Source organism: Mesoplodon densirostris, chromosome 6 (assembly GCF_025265405.1).
Source record: "Mesoplodon densirostris isolate mMesDen1 chromosome 6, mMesDen1 primary haplotype, whole genome shotgun sequence".
NCBI lineage: Eukaryota > Metazoa > Chordata > Mammalia > Artiodactyla > Ziphiidae > Mesoplodon > Mesoplodon densirostris.
In genome coordinates, this window is record NC_082666.1 from 58,415,663 (window position 1) to 58,432,643 (window position 16,981).

The window sequence follows — 16,981 nt, forward strand, 5'->3', positions numbered from 1 at the left end:
ACGGTGCTCAAGCCAAAAGCCATTGGTGAGCAGCATGAAGGATGCAAGTTACATTACTCCAAATATGCCTGTGTCGGTCTTCTTGGAAGCGTTTTAACAGTTTTCTGATGTTTTCATCCACTCTCTCCATTCCTAACATTTTTTCAAGGAATATAACCTTAGTCAATTACCTAATGATAGGTCATGATGTTAATTTTTTTATATAAATTTATTTATTTAATTTATTTATTTTTGGCTGAGTTGGGTCTTCATTGCTGTACGTGGGCTTTCTCTAGTTGCAGCGAGCGGGGGCTACTCTTCGTTGTGGTGCGCGGGCTTCTCACTGAGGTGGCTTCTCTTGTTGCGGAGCATGGGCTCTAGGCATGCAGGCTTCAGTAGTTGTGGGACACAGGCTCAGTAGTTGCGGCTCGCGGGCTCTAGAGCACAGGCTCAGTAGTTGTGATGCATGGGCTTAGTTGCTCCGCGGCATGTGGGATACTCCCGGACTAGGGCTTGAACCCATGTCTCCTACACTTGCAGGTGGATTCTTAACCCCTGCATCACCAGGGGAGCCCCATGACGTTAATTTTGAAATGGACTTATATTAAGAGTATGTTGCCTTAGCAACTACCATTAATGGTTTAATACAAAATCTGATATCTGGAGTAAAAAGAGCTTGGGGAGAGTTGGGGTAAGGATGGGGGGCTGACAGCAGAGAACAAGGCGCTGCTGAGTTCTGACGATGACTTTGCTTCTGGTGCTTTTGGTCTAAAGGTGAGTCAGTGATAGAGATCTAGGAGAGAGCAGTTTTGGAGAACTGCCCTTGCAGGGAAGTCTAGATGCCAGCATCTTCTATTTTTACAGAATTTATAACTTTTTTTTTTTGGTCTAAGTAAATATCTGATAATAAATATCCAGTTCAACTGGTCCCACAAGTAGAAACCATCAAGTCACAAAGTCTGCCTTGTGGGGGAAAAGAAAAGCAAACACTTGTGTAAATGAAGCAAGAAGTGCATGATCAAAGATGAAATTTTCTGCATTTTTCTGTTTGGCCACAGTTTTTCATCACTGGTCATGCTTGAGGCTTATCATTTAGGCCAGTGACTCTCAAGGTATGGTCCCCAGACTGGCAGCATCAACACCACCTAGGAACTTGTTAGAAATGCAAAATTCTAGGTCCATACCCCAGACCTATTGAATCAGAAACTCTGAGGATGGAATCCAACAAGCTCTGGCTTAACAAGCCCTCCAGGTGATTCTGACCCACTCTCATGTATGAGAATCACCAGTTTAGCCAATGTGTGGTGGAGCAAAAATTCACTCTGGACTATACACTTTGCTTTCCTGGAAAACCAAATCCAAGCCAAGACTGCTGCTGCTACCAAGAAAAAGAGGAAGAAAAGAGGAGCCCAATGAAGGAAGTCATCCTTTCATCAGGCTCGTCACCAGGAAACTGGGGCCCAGAGTCTGGCCCCCTTCTCCAGCTAGGAGGGAAACAGAAAAAGTTACCAAGGTGTTTTTTTTTTTTTTAAGTTTTTTTTTGGTTGGTTGTTTTTAATTTTATTTATTTATTTATTTTTGGCTGTGTTGGCTCTTCATTTCTGTGCGAGGGCTTTCTCTAGTTGCAGCGAGCGGGGTCCACTCTTCATCGCGGTACGCAGGCCTCTCACTGTCGCGGCCTCTCTTGTTGTGGAGCACAGGCTCCAGACGCGCAGGCTCAGTAGTTGTGGCTCACGGGCCTAGATGCTCCGCGGCATGTGGGATCTTCCCAGACCAGGGCACGACCCCGCATCCCCTGCATTGGCAGGCAGATTCTCAACCACTGCGCCACCAGAGAAGCCCTGGATTTTTTTTTTAATCTAAGAAGTCTCCAGGCTCAGAATTATGGGGGAGGGCTGCAGGAAGCAGGACCTTGCCAGGGAAACACTAGTGCACCCACTCCAAGAAAGCAGCCACCTTTGCTGCCGTGGGTGTTCTCTGGTTGTTTACTGACAGCCGTCAGAGGCCACTTTCTGCAGTTGTCACTAGACCTCTCTTTAGAAGTGCCTCTCTCCTTTCTCTAATCTGTGCTGGAAAACCACAAACAATGTTAGGACTGGGTGAATGTTGATTCTGATAGGAAGTCTGAGGCTTTGCCCATGCCTGAAGTGCATGGAAGTTGTTAACATGTGTTTTGACCTCTGCTTTTGGATAGAGAAGCTGTTCCTTTGTTAAATAACTGTAGCTTGAAACAGTGTAGCAGCAGTTTTGAGCACCTGCTTTGTGCCAGGCTCTATATTAAGTGCTGGGTAATAGAAGACAAAAATATCATTCTTGCCCTGGTTGAGCTTAGTCTAGTAGAAGCACACAAACCATTAGAATACAACGCGACAATTGCTGAAACGGAGGTGCAGACACAGAATAGGGAAGCAGAGCGGTAGGGGCCCCAAGTCTGCACTGAGAGTCAAGGGGGGCTCATCAGGGGAGGCAGCTTCCAGACTGAGATGAACAAGGTGAATAGGATTTTACCAGGCAGAGCACCGAGGGGGGCGGGGGTGAATTCTTTAGAACGAATAGGATGTGCAGAAGGATGGAGGTCTGAGAAAGCGTAATAATTCAGGAAACTTCAATACTATGTTTTAGCTGGAAAAGTGGCAGAAGAAGAAGCTGAATGAAATGACTAATAGATGATGTGAAAAGAGTAGGTCTTTAGGAAGGAAACCTTGATGGCTGAAGAATAAAATAGATGTCAAAAACTACTGATAAGGGGCTTCCCTGGTGGTGCAGTGGTTAAGAATCCGCCTGCCAATGCAAGGGACACGGGTTTGAGCCCTGGTCTGGGAAGATCCCACATGCCAAGGAGCAACTAAGCCCGTGTGCCACAACTACTGAGCCTGTGCTCTAGAGCCTGGGAGCCACAACTACTGAAGCCCCTGCCCCTAGAGCCCATGCTCCACAACAAGAGAAGCCACCGCAATGAGAAGCCTGCTCACTGCAATAGAGCAGTGCCCGCTGCCGCAACTAGAGAAAGCCCGCGCACAGCAACGAAGACCCAACACAGCCAAAAATAATAAATAAATATAAATAAATAAATTTATTTTAAAAAAAAGAACTACTGATAATGTTTCTCAGTAATCCAGGTGCGGGATGATATGGGCATGACTAAGACATGCATTCATTCTTTTGCATCTTTTACATAATTACTGAATATGCGATGGGCCCTAGACAGTTTTCTAGGTGCCAAGGATAACATCGTAAGCAAAGCAGATGCTGTCTCTGCCCTCACAGAACTTGGGGGAAAGTCAGAGATTAAATATTGCGTAAATAATTCATTACAGTTGTGCCACATGCTATGAAAAAGTACAAGTCTCATGACAACAGAGAGCAGTGGATGTGATCTTGTCTGAGGGTGTCGGGGAAAAGGTTTCCCCGAGGAAGTGAATTCTAAGCTGAGAAAAGTGAAGTTTGAGGCAGGGGTAAAGGAATTGAATAAGAAGTGTGACGGAGATATAAAATAGGAGTTGTGATAGATTGCACTATGGATTTGAGATACTTGCTGCACTTTCCCAACCCACAGATATGGGACTTGACTTTGTCATTGGCTATGGAAAATGAAATGTGCATGGAACTGATTTGTCCACGACTGAGCAGAGGCTTTGAAACTGATTCGTAGTCCTGCCATTCCTCATTTCCCTTTGCCATACCCCATGTTGGGACTGCCTCTTCAGCCTGGATCCCAGAAAGAAGAAGACACCTAGAGTAGAACAGAGCTGGAGTCGACTCACGGCCAACTCATAACTTGAGCAAAAAATACAACTTTGTGCTGTCAACCACTGAAATTGAGGGGAATTGTTTCTTACCCCAGAATAACCTAATGAAGCCTGACAAATACAGAAGGAGAATTAATAAAACTTAACTACCGATTAGAGGCAGGACATGAAAGAGTGGGTGGAAAATAGAAGAGAATTTCAAACAGTGTAGCCTGAGTGATCAGAAGATGGCTAGGTTACTAATCCAAAAGGGAAGATAAGAGGGAAAATAATGATTTAGGCTTTGATGTGTTGAATTAAAGGGCAGGGTGAACATCTAGGAAGATATATTCTTTCAGCAACTGGAAAGGCAAATCAGGAGACCAAGGACAGGTCAGGATTAGAGAGAAAGACTTGTGGATCATGACTATAAAGGTGATACCTGAGAGTTCTGGGGTAAGTGAGCTCACTGGGGCTCAGGAGGGAAAGAGAGTGGAGGTTGGCAGAGGGCAGATCCTTGGTCGTGCCTGCATTTTCAGAGGCCTGAGTGACAAGGAGGCACAAGTCCTGGCAGACGAGGAGCAGGCATGCTGGGTTGAGAAGTAATCAAGGATGCAACACCACCTACAAAGCAGCCTTGCCCCCCAAAATAGTGAACCTAAACCAGATCAAAACTCTAGCTCTCACTACCAATTCACAGGAGGTGAATCACCTGGAGATCTTGTTAAAAATGTTAAAAATGCAGATTCTGATTCAGTCGGTCTTGAGTGGGGTCCAAGACTCTGCATTTCTAACAAACTCCCAGGTGATGCAGATGCCGCTGGTCCATGGGCCATAGTTTAGAAACAAGGCTTTGGGAATGGAAGAAATGACAACACGCAGATGCAGTCAATAAAATGCAGATTGAGGGAAACCCTTCATAACAACCTCATTTCTTAAAACAAAAAATGGGGAGGAAATCTATAGATTTTCTATAGAGACATAACAACCAATTGCAATCCTTTGTTTAGATCCTAATCAGAGTATAAACAAATGTTTTTTATAGCAATTGTGGAAATGTGAACACTGGATTTTTTTTTATTTTTTTATTTTTTTTTGCGGTATGCGGGCCTCTCACTGTTGTGGCCTCTCCCGTTGCGGAGCACAGGCTCTGGACGCGCAGGCTCAGTGGCCATGGCTCACGGGCCCAGCCGCTCCACGGCCTGTGGGATCTTCCCAGACCGGTGCACGAACCCATGTCCCCTGCACCGGCAGGCGGACTCTCAACCACTGCGCCACCAGGGAAGCCCTGAACACTGGATATTTGATATTGGGGAAATTATTGCTGACCGGGGAGGTGTGGTAATGGTATGATTATGTTTTAAAAGGTGATTCTTCAAAAGGCTACATACTTTATGATTCCATTTTTATGACATTCTGGAAAAGGTAAACCTAAGGAATAAAAATAGATCTGTGGTTGCTTGAGGATGGGAGAGGGAGTTCACTGCAGAGGGATATGTATACTGATTGTGGTCATTACCTGACTGAATGAGTTTCTAAAACCTCAGAACTGTACCTTAAAAAGGAAAATTTTACTTCATGTAAATTATACCTTAATAAACAGGACCAAAACCAAAACCCAGAAAACAAAACAAAACAAAAACAAAAAAAAGGACATTATTATTTAGAGATACATACTGAAATATTTACAGACAAAATATATCTGAGATTTGCTTTGAGATTATGGGGAAGGGTGTTGGTTTGGTGGTACAGATGGAACAACACTGGCTTTAAATGGATTATTATTGAACCTGAGTGGTTGAACCTGGATGGTAGACACGTAAAACTAGTCTCTTTACTTTGTATGTGTTTAAAATTTACCATAATAAAAAGTTTGAAAAAAGTTAAACCAGCAAAGGGCTTCAGTAAATGGGGTGTCCGCATAAGCACCCATGTAGCCGAGAGCACTAGAAAGGCAGCTTGGAGAGCAAGTGCTGGGGGGTTGGGCCTTTACCAGTGGGTACCCTTAAAGCAGCAGTTCCGGTCAAACCTGTGGTTGTTCCCTGTCCCCTTCATTCCCAAGGGCACAGACCTAGCAGAGAGATTACCCTCACCTGAGGAAGCGAATGGCAAGTGGCCTGAAGGGTACCCTCTCAGGCCTCTGCATGAGAAGGCCCTTTCACCAAGGGAGGCTTTGTTAAACAAGCTATCAGCAGCCTGGGTGGGGTCCAGGTGGTACTGTGGCCACAGATTCTCTGGAACTAGGAAGGTCGAAAGGTCAGGGACTGGTCAGTGTCACACCTCACAGTCCAGAGTGCCCCTTGGGGCTAGGCTCTGTGGCTACTGAGATGTGCTGGGAGGGGGTCTCTGGCACGTCAGAGACATCACGCCTACTCACAGTGGCCTATACACTTCATGCTTCCTTCTCTCTGCCTTGTCTTCAGCCCTTCCAACACCAAGAAGCACCATGGGGAAATGGAAGCAGCAGGAGTCAAGGGGGAGGAGGCCAGGTTGGGGTAAAATGTGAGTAAAGGGTAGATGAAATTTACTTGGTAGAGAGAAATGGTACCCAATTGGGCAGGAGCTTGAAGAAGGGTTATGGGATGGTCCTCAAGTACAGGAGGGCCTTGAGCAAATTTTAACGCCCAGGTAGAGAAACAGATTGAAAATGTAAAAGAAAATAAAAAGGGTGATCAATGAGACCAGATCCTGAAGGAGCTGCAAAGAGGTGGAATGCAATTTGCCTGGAGAGAAGGGACAGCATGCAGTAGACACGTATTGTTTTGTCCCAGAATCCCCTCCTTTTCTGGGACCTTCTGCCTCTTCAGTGAGGTCTGCCCACCTCCCACATTCCACTGCCCTCACCTCCATTCAGATGGCTACCATAGGAACAGCCGTGGCAATACACTGTGACCTGACTCCGTGGCTAGAGTTCATTGGTCCAAGAGTGGGTCTTGGCTCAAGCTGGCTAATCAGAATGCACCCATGGAAATTTGGAATCAGAATGGAGCTTTCCAGCTCCATCTGGCTGCCTGATGGAATAGAGATTTGAACTGAGGCACTATTGGTAACTTGTTCCAGTGGATGGAGACGTAGGCAGAACTGGTACACAGCATAAGAGAATGATGGAGCAGTACCAAAGAGAACTGTATAGATAAGAGACAGTCCAGATGGAAAAGAAGTCCCTGGCTCCAGCTCTGCCCAGGGATCTAGCTACATCCAAATGTTCCCAAGATACCCTGGAACCTTTATAGTAAAGTTGCATTTTTGCTTAGCTTAATTTGGATAGGATTTCTGTGACTTAAAACTAAGTGTCCTAACAGAACTCTGTGCTAAGAAAGAAGGGAATATGGAGTATATATACGAATGTCTGGACACATTTTGAGGGTGAGAGAAAATTGAAGCAGTTAATACTTCTGAGAAAAGTGGCAGGATACGTTGTCTACTGAAAGAAAGAGGTCCAGGTAAGAGGTCAAGGCCTTTAAAGAAAGCGGAGAAGACTGGAGCCAATGAGATCATCCTTTTTTTTTTTTTTTTTTTTTTACTAAATTCTCTGATCATTTTAATAGTTGGAGGCAAGAATCTAAAATGTAGTATGTTCTGTAGATGGAGACAGTCATTGCCCGGAAGTTTGCAGACTAGACACCAAGAAGAGCCATAGATCTTTAATCTTTCTCATTAGCAATGCAGCCTGGGGAACAAATGATGAGAAGTTAAGGGATGCTTGACCCTCTTAGAAATATCTGATGATTCCCAAAATGAGTGAACCTACCACAAGGGCTGGGATTTCTCTTCACATGAAAAAGTTTCTAGTGCATTTTATGATGAGCACTTTGAAGAAACCTTTGCCAGGATTTGCAGCGACAATTTTAGAGAATAATTTTGGGCATCTCTTTGCAGATATCAACTAACTACAAACAACTCATGGATTTTCATCCTGGTGACCTTTCCAGCCAGTCAGTTACGAACAAGAAATGGATTGGGCCCAGGCTCTATCTGAGCCACAGCTCTCCCTGCTCTCTCTCTGCTGCTTCTGGGGTCTGTGTGGTTTCCTACTGGATGATGTCCTCGACTGGATTAAATCCCACTCTCAACTTCCACCCATGAAAGAAACTGCTGGAACTCCAGTGCCAGTTTTTGTTAGAATTGCCATCTGAAGTTCTTGAGCCCAGAAGGTATGTTCTTGGTATGCCTCCCCAAGGCTGTCCATCATCTGAATCAATCCACAGCACCTCAGCACCAAGCTCAGCCGTCGATCTCCTCCTTGTAGCAAGGTCAGTCTGGGTTGGAACCCTCATGGAAAGCCTACCCAAAGCACAGCTTGGGAGAGGGGAAAGGAAGGCATTGATGGGAGTGAGAGTGACACGAGTAAAGTTAGAGGGACATGGGTAATGATAGGTGATGATGTGGTGTCAGGGATGATGAAGATAACTAACACTCACTGAGACTCTACTGTGCACCCAGAAAGGTTTAACTTTTTTCATGTATCAGTTCATTTATCCCCGACAAGAACTCTGTGAGGAAGGTATTACCACCATTTTACAGATGGGCAAACTAAGGAACCGAGAGGGTGAATAAGTTGTCCAAGGTCACATAGCTATTAAAGAATGAAAATACATGGGACAGGGACTTCCCTGGTGGTCCAGTGGGTAAGACTCCGTGCTCCTAACGCAGGGGGCCCGGGTTCTATCCCTAGTTGGGGAACTAGATCCCACGTGCATGCCACAACTAAGAGTCCACATGCCGCAACTAATAGATCCTCCATGCCTAAACGAAGACCCCGCACAGCCAAAATAAATAAAATAAATATTTTTTAAAAAGAATGAAAATACATGGGACAAAAAGATTGCCCCATAGAGTGAATTGATCTGATAAAAAAACAAGATTTATTCTTGCATTTTTCCTGTCATCCCCTTTCCTTCCTGCCCACCACCAAATATTTAATAAACATATGCCAGAGCTTGTTTTCCACAGCACTGCAAAAACAGCCCTTAGTCCCTGACCCAAGGGGTGAGAAATCCATTGTAATTCTTGCTTCTGGATATAGTTACAGAAATATTGGCAAGGAGTTTTCCTAGCTTCATTTCTTTGATTTAACTTCCTTTCCCAAACACAGCATGGCATGTTTTAAAATCAGTCTCTTCCTATGAGTAGAAACTGCCCTTGAAATTTAGTTTTTTCTGTCTAAATGATCTTTTTTTCCTGTTTTCTTGACTGGAGCCAAATATGAGACAGCTTCCTGAAAGGCACAAGCTCATTTCCTCCCTTTACTACTTCTCTTCCTTCCTGTGTTTATACCTCCCTTTGGAAAGTATCTCCTTCCCCAAACACACTTGAAAAACTCACTTGCTCAGTGAGTTAGAGGAAATTTTACCTTTACTGATTGCTTTCAGGATTACTTTAACTCAGTGTTATTGAATACAAATTCTCTTCTGTTTAGTCAGGCTCCTCATGGTTGACAGACTACCTTTGGGCCCTGTTAGGAGTTGGATTGTGTCCCTCACAAAGTCTTATGTAGAAGTCCTAACCCCCAGTATTTCAGAATACAACTGTATTTTGAAGATTGGGTCTTTAAAGAGGTAATTCAGTTAAAATGATTATTAAGAAGGACCCTAATTCAATACGACTGGTGTCCTTAGGAGAAGAGGAGATTAGGACCAAGACACACACAGAGGAAAGGCCATGTGAAGACACAGAGAAAAGATGGCCATCTATAAGCCAAGGAGAGGCCTCAGAAGAAACCAATCCTGCTGGACCTTGGTCTCAGTCTTCTAGCTCCATCCAGAATTGTGAGAAAAGAAATTTCTGCTGTTTAGCCACCCAGTTTGTAGGATTTTGTTATGGCAGCCCTAGCAAATGAATATGGGCCCCCTCTCAAAACCACCTTTTTCACTGAGTCAAACACTCAGCCTCCAAACCTGTGTACCTAACAGCCTGTTGGCTATCTCTACTTGTATATCCCATAGACGATTAACACTCAGTGTTAACACCATTTTCTCCCACCCCTCAGCCCCTGACAATCACCATTCTCATCCTATTTCTGTGAGTTCAACTCTCTCTCTCTCTCCTTTTTTTCTTTTTTATATTTCACATATAAGTGAGGTCATATAGTATTTGTCTTTCTCTGTCTGATTTATTTCACTTAGCATAATGCCTTCAGGATCCATCCCTGTTGTTGCAAATGGCAGAAATTCCTTCTTTTTATGGATGAATAATATTCCATTATAGATAGATACATTTTCTTGCCTTTTTTTCCCCCCCTTTGGCCGCGCTGCACGGCTTGCAGGATCTTAATTCCCTGACCAAGAATTGAACCCATGCTCTCAGCAGTGAAAGCGCCAAGTCCTAACTACTGGACTGGCAGGGAATTCCCAACAGATACATTTTCTTTATCCATTCACCTGTCAATGGACACTTAGGCTGTTTCCCTGTCTTGCCTATTGTAAATAATGCTGCAATGAACGTGTGGGTGCAGATATCTCTCCAAGGTCCTGTCAGTTTCCAGGGATGATGAGATTACTTTCAGAAATGCAGTCTTGCTGGGTTAGAGCCAGTTATGTGATGTTGCTGGGTCTCCAGGGGGGTCCGCGGCTGGCAGGCGTGTTATTAGGGGCTGGGGCAGGCGTGGATCCTGTCTGGTCACCGGTGGTAAGGGACTGCCTCCAGTACCTTGTTCAATATGGTGGTGCTGGGAGAAGGGTCTGCTTCAGATTCTGCAGCTGGGTCCTCAGACAGCAGCCTATCACCAGGTGCTTGGAGGTAGTTCCCACCTGGTAATTGGATGAGACCCTGGGTGGACCTGGTAATTGGATGAATCCCTGGGTGGGCAGGACTGGTTCTGGATTGTGGCTGAGAAGGGCTGAAACCGAGGCCCAGGGCTATTTCAGGTTTCACTGAGGTCTGCAGACCTGGCTCCGGAGGCATGGATTGGTAGGTCTCCCCCCAGGGCCCTGGGTGGGCTGGACTGCTCCACAGAAGTAGCCACAAGGGCTGGAACAAAGTATAGGGCCATTTCACGATCTCTGGGGCGTAGAGCGTCTGCTGCTTGGTCCTTCTGTCAGCAGGACTGTTCGCTGACTGTGGCTAAGACGGAGTGGAGCCCAGTTCAAAGTTATTTCAAAATCTACACTTTGAGGGCTTCCCTGGTGGCGCAGTGGTTGAGAGTCCACCTGATGATGCAGGGGACGTGGGTTCGTGCCCCGGTCCGGGAGGGTCCCGCATGCCGCGGAGCGGCTGGGCCCGTGGGCCATGGCTGCTGAGCGTGCGCGTCTGGAGCCTGTGCTCTGCAGCGGGAGAGGCCACGGTAGTGAGAGGCCCGCGTACCGCAAAAAAATAAAAATAAAAAATAAAAACCACAACAAAAAGTCTACACTTTGACCGAGTTTGACAGGCTTACTTTCAAGGGCTCTCGGATCACAGCCGAGAGTGGCTAGAGCCAGTTCACCGGCCACTTCAGGATCCATAACCAAGACTGAGGTCTGTATGCCTACTGTCCAATGCATGGGTGGGCGTGACTCCTCCTGGGTCCCATAGCATATGGTGCTGGTGACAGAACCAAAGCCAAATGGGGTGGTAGCTGAGTCCTCAGATGCGGAGCTGTTTCGGGTCTGTGACGGGTGAAGTCAGCACCCTGGATTCAGGCCTCCCTTCTCAAAATATCTCTCCTGGTCTTGGACTGCACCAAGATTTCACAATCTACCTGGGTCCCAAAGCTGCCACAAAGGCACTTTTTTCCCTGATGGATGCTGAATTATTGTTGTTGGTAGGAGGGGTGTGAGCAAGAAAGTATTATTCAGCCATCTTGCTGATGTTAATACTTTGAATATTCCTTTTATAAACTTTTGATGTCTATGTGAATGTTGTAAAATTTTTATTGATGTGTAATTGACTTAAAATATTATATTAGTTTCAGGTGTACTACATAATAATTCGATATTTTTATACGTTACAAAATGATCACCATGATAAGTCTAGTTACCAGCTGTCACCATACAAAGTTATTACAATATTATTGACTATATTCCATTTCCTATACATTACATCCCTGTGACTTATTTATTTTATAATTGGAAGTTTATACCTCAATCTCCCTCACCTATTTCATTCATGACTCTTACCCACCTCCCCTCTGGCAACCACTTTATTCTCTGTATCTATGAATCTGTTTCTGTTTTGTTGCATTTGTTCGTTTGTTTTGTTTTTTAGATTCCACATAAGAATGAAATCATATGGTATTTCTCTTTCTCTGTCTGACTCATTTCACTTAGCATAATACCCTCTAAGTCCATCCAAGTTGTCGCAAATGGCAAGGTTTCATTCTTTTTGTGGCTAATATTACGTTGTATATATACCACATCTTCTTTATCCATTCATGTATCGATGGACACTTGGGTTGCTTCTATTTCCTGGCTATTGTAAATAATGCTGCAGTGAACATAGGGGTATATATCTTTTCAAATTAGTGTTTTTGTTTTCTTTAGAAAAATACCCAGAAGAGGAATTGCTGGATCATATGGTAGTTTATTTTTAATTTTTTGAGGAACTTCCATACTGTTTTCCATAGGGGCTGCACCAATTTACATTCCCACCAACAGTGCATGAGAGTTCCCTTTCCCTCCACATGTTCACTAACACTTGTTATGTGTTGTCTTTTTGATAATAGCCATCTGAAAGGTGTGAGATGATATCTCATCATGGTTGGGATTTGCATTTCCTTGGTGATTAGTGATGTTGAGCATCTTTTCATACGCCTGTTGGCCATCAATATGTCTTCTTTGGAAAAATGTCTATTCATGTCCTCTGCCCATTTTTAATCTTTTTTTTTGATGTTGAGTTAAATGAGCTCTTTGTATATTTTGGATATTAACCCATTATGGGATATATCATTTGTAAATATCATCTCATTCAGTAGGCAGACTTTTCATTTTGTTGACAGTTTCCTTCACTGTGCAAAAGCTTTTTAGTTTGGTGCAGTATTTATTTTTACTTTTGTTTCCCTTGTCTGAGGAGACACAACCAAAAAAAAAAGTATTGCTAAGATCAATATCAAAGAGTATACTGCCTATGTTTTTTTCCTAAGAGTCTTATGAAATGTATGGTTTTAGGTCTTCCATTTAAGTCCTTAATTCATTTTGAGTTTGTTTTTTTATATGGTGTGAGAAAGTAGTCCAGTTTCTTTTGCATGTAGCTGTCCCATTTTCCCAACACCATTTATGAAGAGGCTGTCTTTTTCTCATTTTATATTCTTGCCTCCTTTGTCATAGATTTTTTTTTTTTTTTTTTTTCTTTTTGCGGTATGTGGGCCTCTCACTGTTGTGGCCTCTCCCGTTGCGAAGCACAGGCTCCGGATGTGCAGGCCCAGCGGCCATGGCTCACGGGCCCAGCGGCCATGGCTCACGGGCCCAGCCGCTCCGCGGCATATGGGATCCTCCCAGACCGGGGCACGAACCCGTATCCCCTGCATCGGCAGGCGGACTCTTAACCACTTGCGCCACCAGGGAGGCCCCCTTTGTCATAGATTAACTGACCATTTACGTGTGGGTTTATTTCTGGGCTCTCTATTCTGTTCCATTGATCTATATGCCTGTTTTTTTGCCAGTACAATACAGTTTTTTTTTTTTTTTTTTTTTTTGCGGTATGCGGGCCTCTCACTGTTGTGGCCTCCCCCGTTGCGGAGCACAGGCTCCGGACGCGCAGGCTCCGGACGCGCAGGCTCAGCGGCCATGGCCCACGGGCCCAGCCGCCCCGCGGCATATGGGATCCTCCCAGACCGGGGCACGAACCCGTATCCCCTGCATCGGCAGGCGGACTCTCAACCACTTGCGCCACCAGGGAGGCCCTACAATACAGTTTTGATTACTGTAGCTTTGTTATATTTTGAAATCAGGGAGCATGATGCCTCCAGCTTTGTTCTTCTTTCTCATGACTGTTTTGACTATTCAGAGTCTTTTATGTTTCCACACAAATTTTAGAATTATTTGTTTTAGTTCTGTGAAAAATGACTTTGGTGTGGTTTTTTTTTTGTTTGTTTTTTGTTTTTAATTTGGCCACACTGTGCAGCTTGCAAGATCTTAGTTCCCCAACCAGGGATTGAACCCGGGCCCTGGCAGTGAAAGTGCCAAGTCCTAACCACTGGACTGCCAGGGAATTCCCTGACTTTGCTATTTTGATAGGGATTGCATTGAATCTGTAGATTGCCTTGGGTAGTATTAATTGATTGATTGATTCTTTCTAATGTATTTTTTATTTCTGTTATTGTATTCTTCAGCTCTGCTTGGTTCTTCTTTATATATTTTTACTCTGTTAAACTTCTGTGTTCATCCAGTCTTCTCCCAAGTTCACTGAGCATCTTTATGGTCATTACCTTGAACTGTTTATCAAGTAGATTGCTTACCTCTACTTTGTTTAGTTCTTCTTCTGGAGTTTTGTCTTGTTCCTTTGTTTGGGCATGCTGGTAGGTGGGGCTGGCCAACAGCCTGATCGGCTACTAGACCCTACCTCATGCAGTGGCTGCTGGTCCACTGGTGGGTCACAGTGTGACTAGCTACATGGCCCAGGAGGTCCAGGGGCTGGTACGCATCCGCTGGTGGGTGGGGCCAGGCCCTGGCACTAATAGGCTTGAGGGAAAACTAAAGGAGAGATTTGTGACAATTGGTAAAATTTTATGGGCTGTGTAGTAGAATGTATTGCCTAAATAATAAGTTTTACACGTGATAATGGTATTGAGGCTATGTGGCGGAATATCCTTATTCTTAGGAGATACATCCTTAAGTATTCAGAAGAGAAATACCATGGTGTTTGTAATTTAATTTCAAATGGCTCAGAAAAAAATAGTATATGTGTGCATATACATATAATAAATAAATGTGTGTGTATATATATATGTATTTATATATATATATGTATTATATATTATCCAAAACAACAAAATACCGAGGAATAAAATTAATCAAGGAGGTAAAAGACTTGCATACTGAAAACCACAGAACAGTGCTGAAATAAATTAAAGAAAACCTAAGTAGCAAAAAAAAAAAAAAAAAGAAAACCTAAGTAAATGGAAAGACATATCATGTTCATGAGTTGAAAGAGTTTAATGAGTTTAATTTTGTAAAAATGGCAATACTCCCCAAATTGATCTATGGATTAAATGCAATCCCTATCAAAATTCCAAGAGCATATTTTGCATAAATGAGCATAAGATTCATATGGAATTACAAGGGATTCCCAAAGAACTAAAACAAGCTTGAAAAAATCAAGGACCCCACCTCCTGATTTTGAAACTTACTACAAATCTACAAATCAAAACAGTGTGGTATTGGCATAAGGATAGATACATAAATCAATGGAATAGATTTGAGAGGCCAGAAGTAAACTCATACATCTATTGCCAGTTGATTTTCAACAAGGGTGACAAGATCGTTAATGAAGGAAAGGATAGCCTCTTCAACAAATGGTGGTGGGACAACTGGATGTCTACATGCAAAAGAATGGAGTTGTACTCCCAATCTCACACCATATTAACAAAATAACTCAAAATGGATCAATGACCTAGATACAAGAACTCAAACCATAAAATTATTGGACAAAAATATAGGGATTTTGGATTTGGCAATGGATATGTCTCAGATATGACAATGAAAGCATGATCAACAAAAGAAAAATTAGATAAATTGGACTTCATCAAAGTTCAAAACTATTATACATCAGTGGACATTCTCAAGAAAGTGGATAGATATGTACATAATGGGAGAAAGTATTTGGACATTATATATCTAATAAGGGTATAGCATTCAGAATATATAAAGAACTCTTACAATTCAATAATAAAACAAGCCAATTCAAATACAGGAAAAGAGCCCTTGTGCACTGTTGGTGGGATTATGAAATGGTGCAACTTCTATGGAAAACAGTATGAAGTTTCCTTAAAAAATTAAAAATAGAACTACCATATGATCCAGCAATCTCACTTCTGGGTATATATCCAAAAGAACTGAAAGCAGTGTCTTGAAGAGATATATGCATGCCTATGTTAATACCAGCAGTATTCATAATAGCTAAGAGGTGGAAGCAATCCAAATGTTCATCAACAGATGAATGGATAAATAAAATGTGTTATGTAAATACAGTGGAATATTATTCAATCTTAAAAAGGATGGAAATCTTGTCACATGCTACAACATGGATGAAGCTTGAGGACATGGTTAAGTGAAATGAGCCATTCACAACAAGGCAAGTACTGTGTGATTCCAATTGTATGAAATATCTAAAGTAGTCAAATTCATAGAAACAGAAAGAAAAATGTTGGTTACCAGGGATGGGAGAGGGGGAAAAAGAGTTGTTTAATGAGTATAGAGTTCCCGTTTTGCAAGATGAAATAGCTCTGGAGATGTTTCACAACAACGTGAATATACTTAACACTACTGAACTGTATACTTAAAAATGGTTAAGATGGTAAATTTTATGTCTTTGAAAAAATGCATTAGAAAAGAAAAAAAACAGCCTGAGGAATTGTCCTGGATTTTACTCTTTGCCTCATATTAACTCACTACCACTACTTCAATAAAAATAGAGCTAAAATAAAAAACAAAAAACGGGCAAAGGACTTAAGTAGACATATCTCCAAAGAAAATATATAAATGGCCCAACACATGAAAAGATGCTCAACATCATCAGTCATTAACGAAATGCAAATCAAGACCACATTGAGGTACCACTTCACACCCACTAGGATGAATATAATTTAAAAAGAGAGAAAATAACAAAATAACAAGTGCATACATTTCTGGGGGGAATGTAAAATGGTTCAGCTGCTCTGAAAATCGTTTGGCAGTTCCCCTGGGAAACACAGAATTACCATGTGACCTGCTCCTATATACCCCAAAGGACTAAAAATAGGTACTCAAACATACCAGCACTGGGCTTCCCTGGTGGCGCAGTGGTTGAGAGTCCGCCTGCCGATGCAGGGGACACGAGTTCGTGCCCTGGTCCGGGAAGATCCCACATGCCGCGGAGCGGCTGGGCCAGTGAGCCGTGGCCGCTGAGCCTGCGCGTCCGGAGCCTGTGCTCTGCAACGGGAGAGGCCACAACAGTGAGAGGCCCGCGTACCGCAAAAAAAAAAAAAAAAAAAAATACCAGCACTATTCACAATAGTCAAAAGTTGGAAATAGCCCAAATGTCCATCAGTGGATGAACGGATAAACAAATTGTGATTTACACAGTGTGATAGCATTCAATCGTAAAAAGGAATAAAACACTGATACACGCTACAATGTGGATGAACGTCAAAAATATTAGAA

At 43.2% G+C, this 16,981-nt stretch overlaps 1 protein-coding gene across 2 annotated transcripts in view; it reads right to left on the bottom strand.

Annotated features, from left to right (window-relative positions):
• Window positions 1-16,981, bottom strand: part of ACER2 (alkaline ceramidase 2) — a 53,497-nt gene that overhangs the window by 34,877 nt on the left and 1,639 nt on the right. For both annotated transcript variants that reach the window (XM_060102131.1, XM_060102130.1), the window contains exon 2: window positions 16,595-16,750. The gene's annotated coding sequence lies outside the window, so the exon portion shown is untranslated. The remainder of the gene's footprint in view (window positions 1-16,594; window positions 16,751-16,981) is intronic.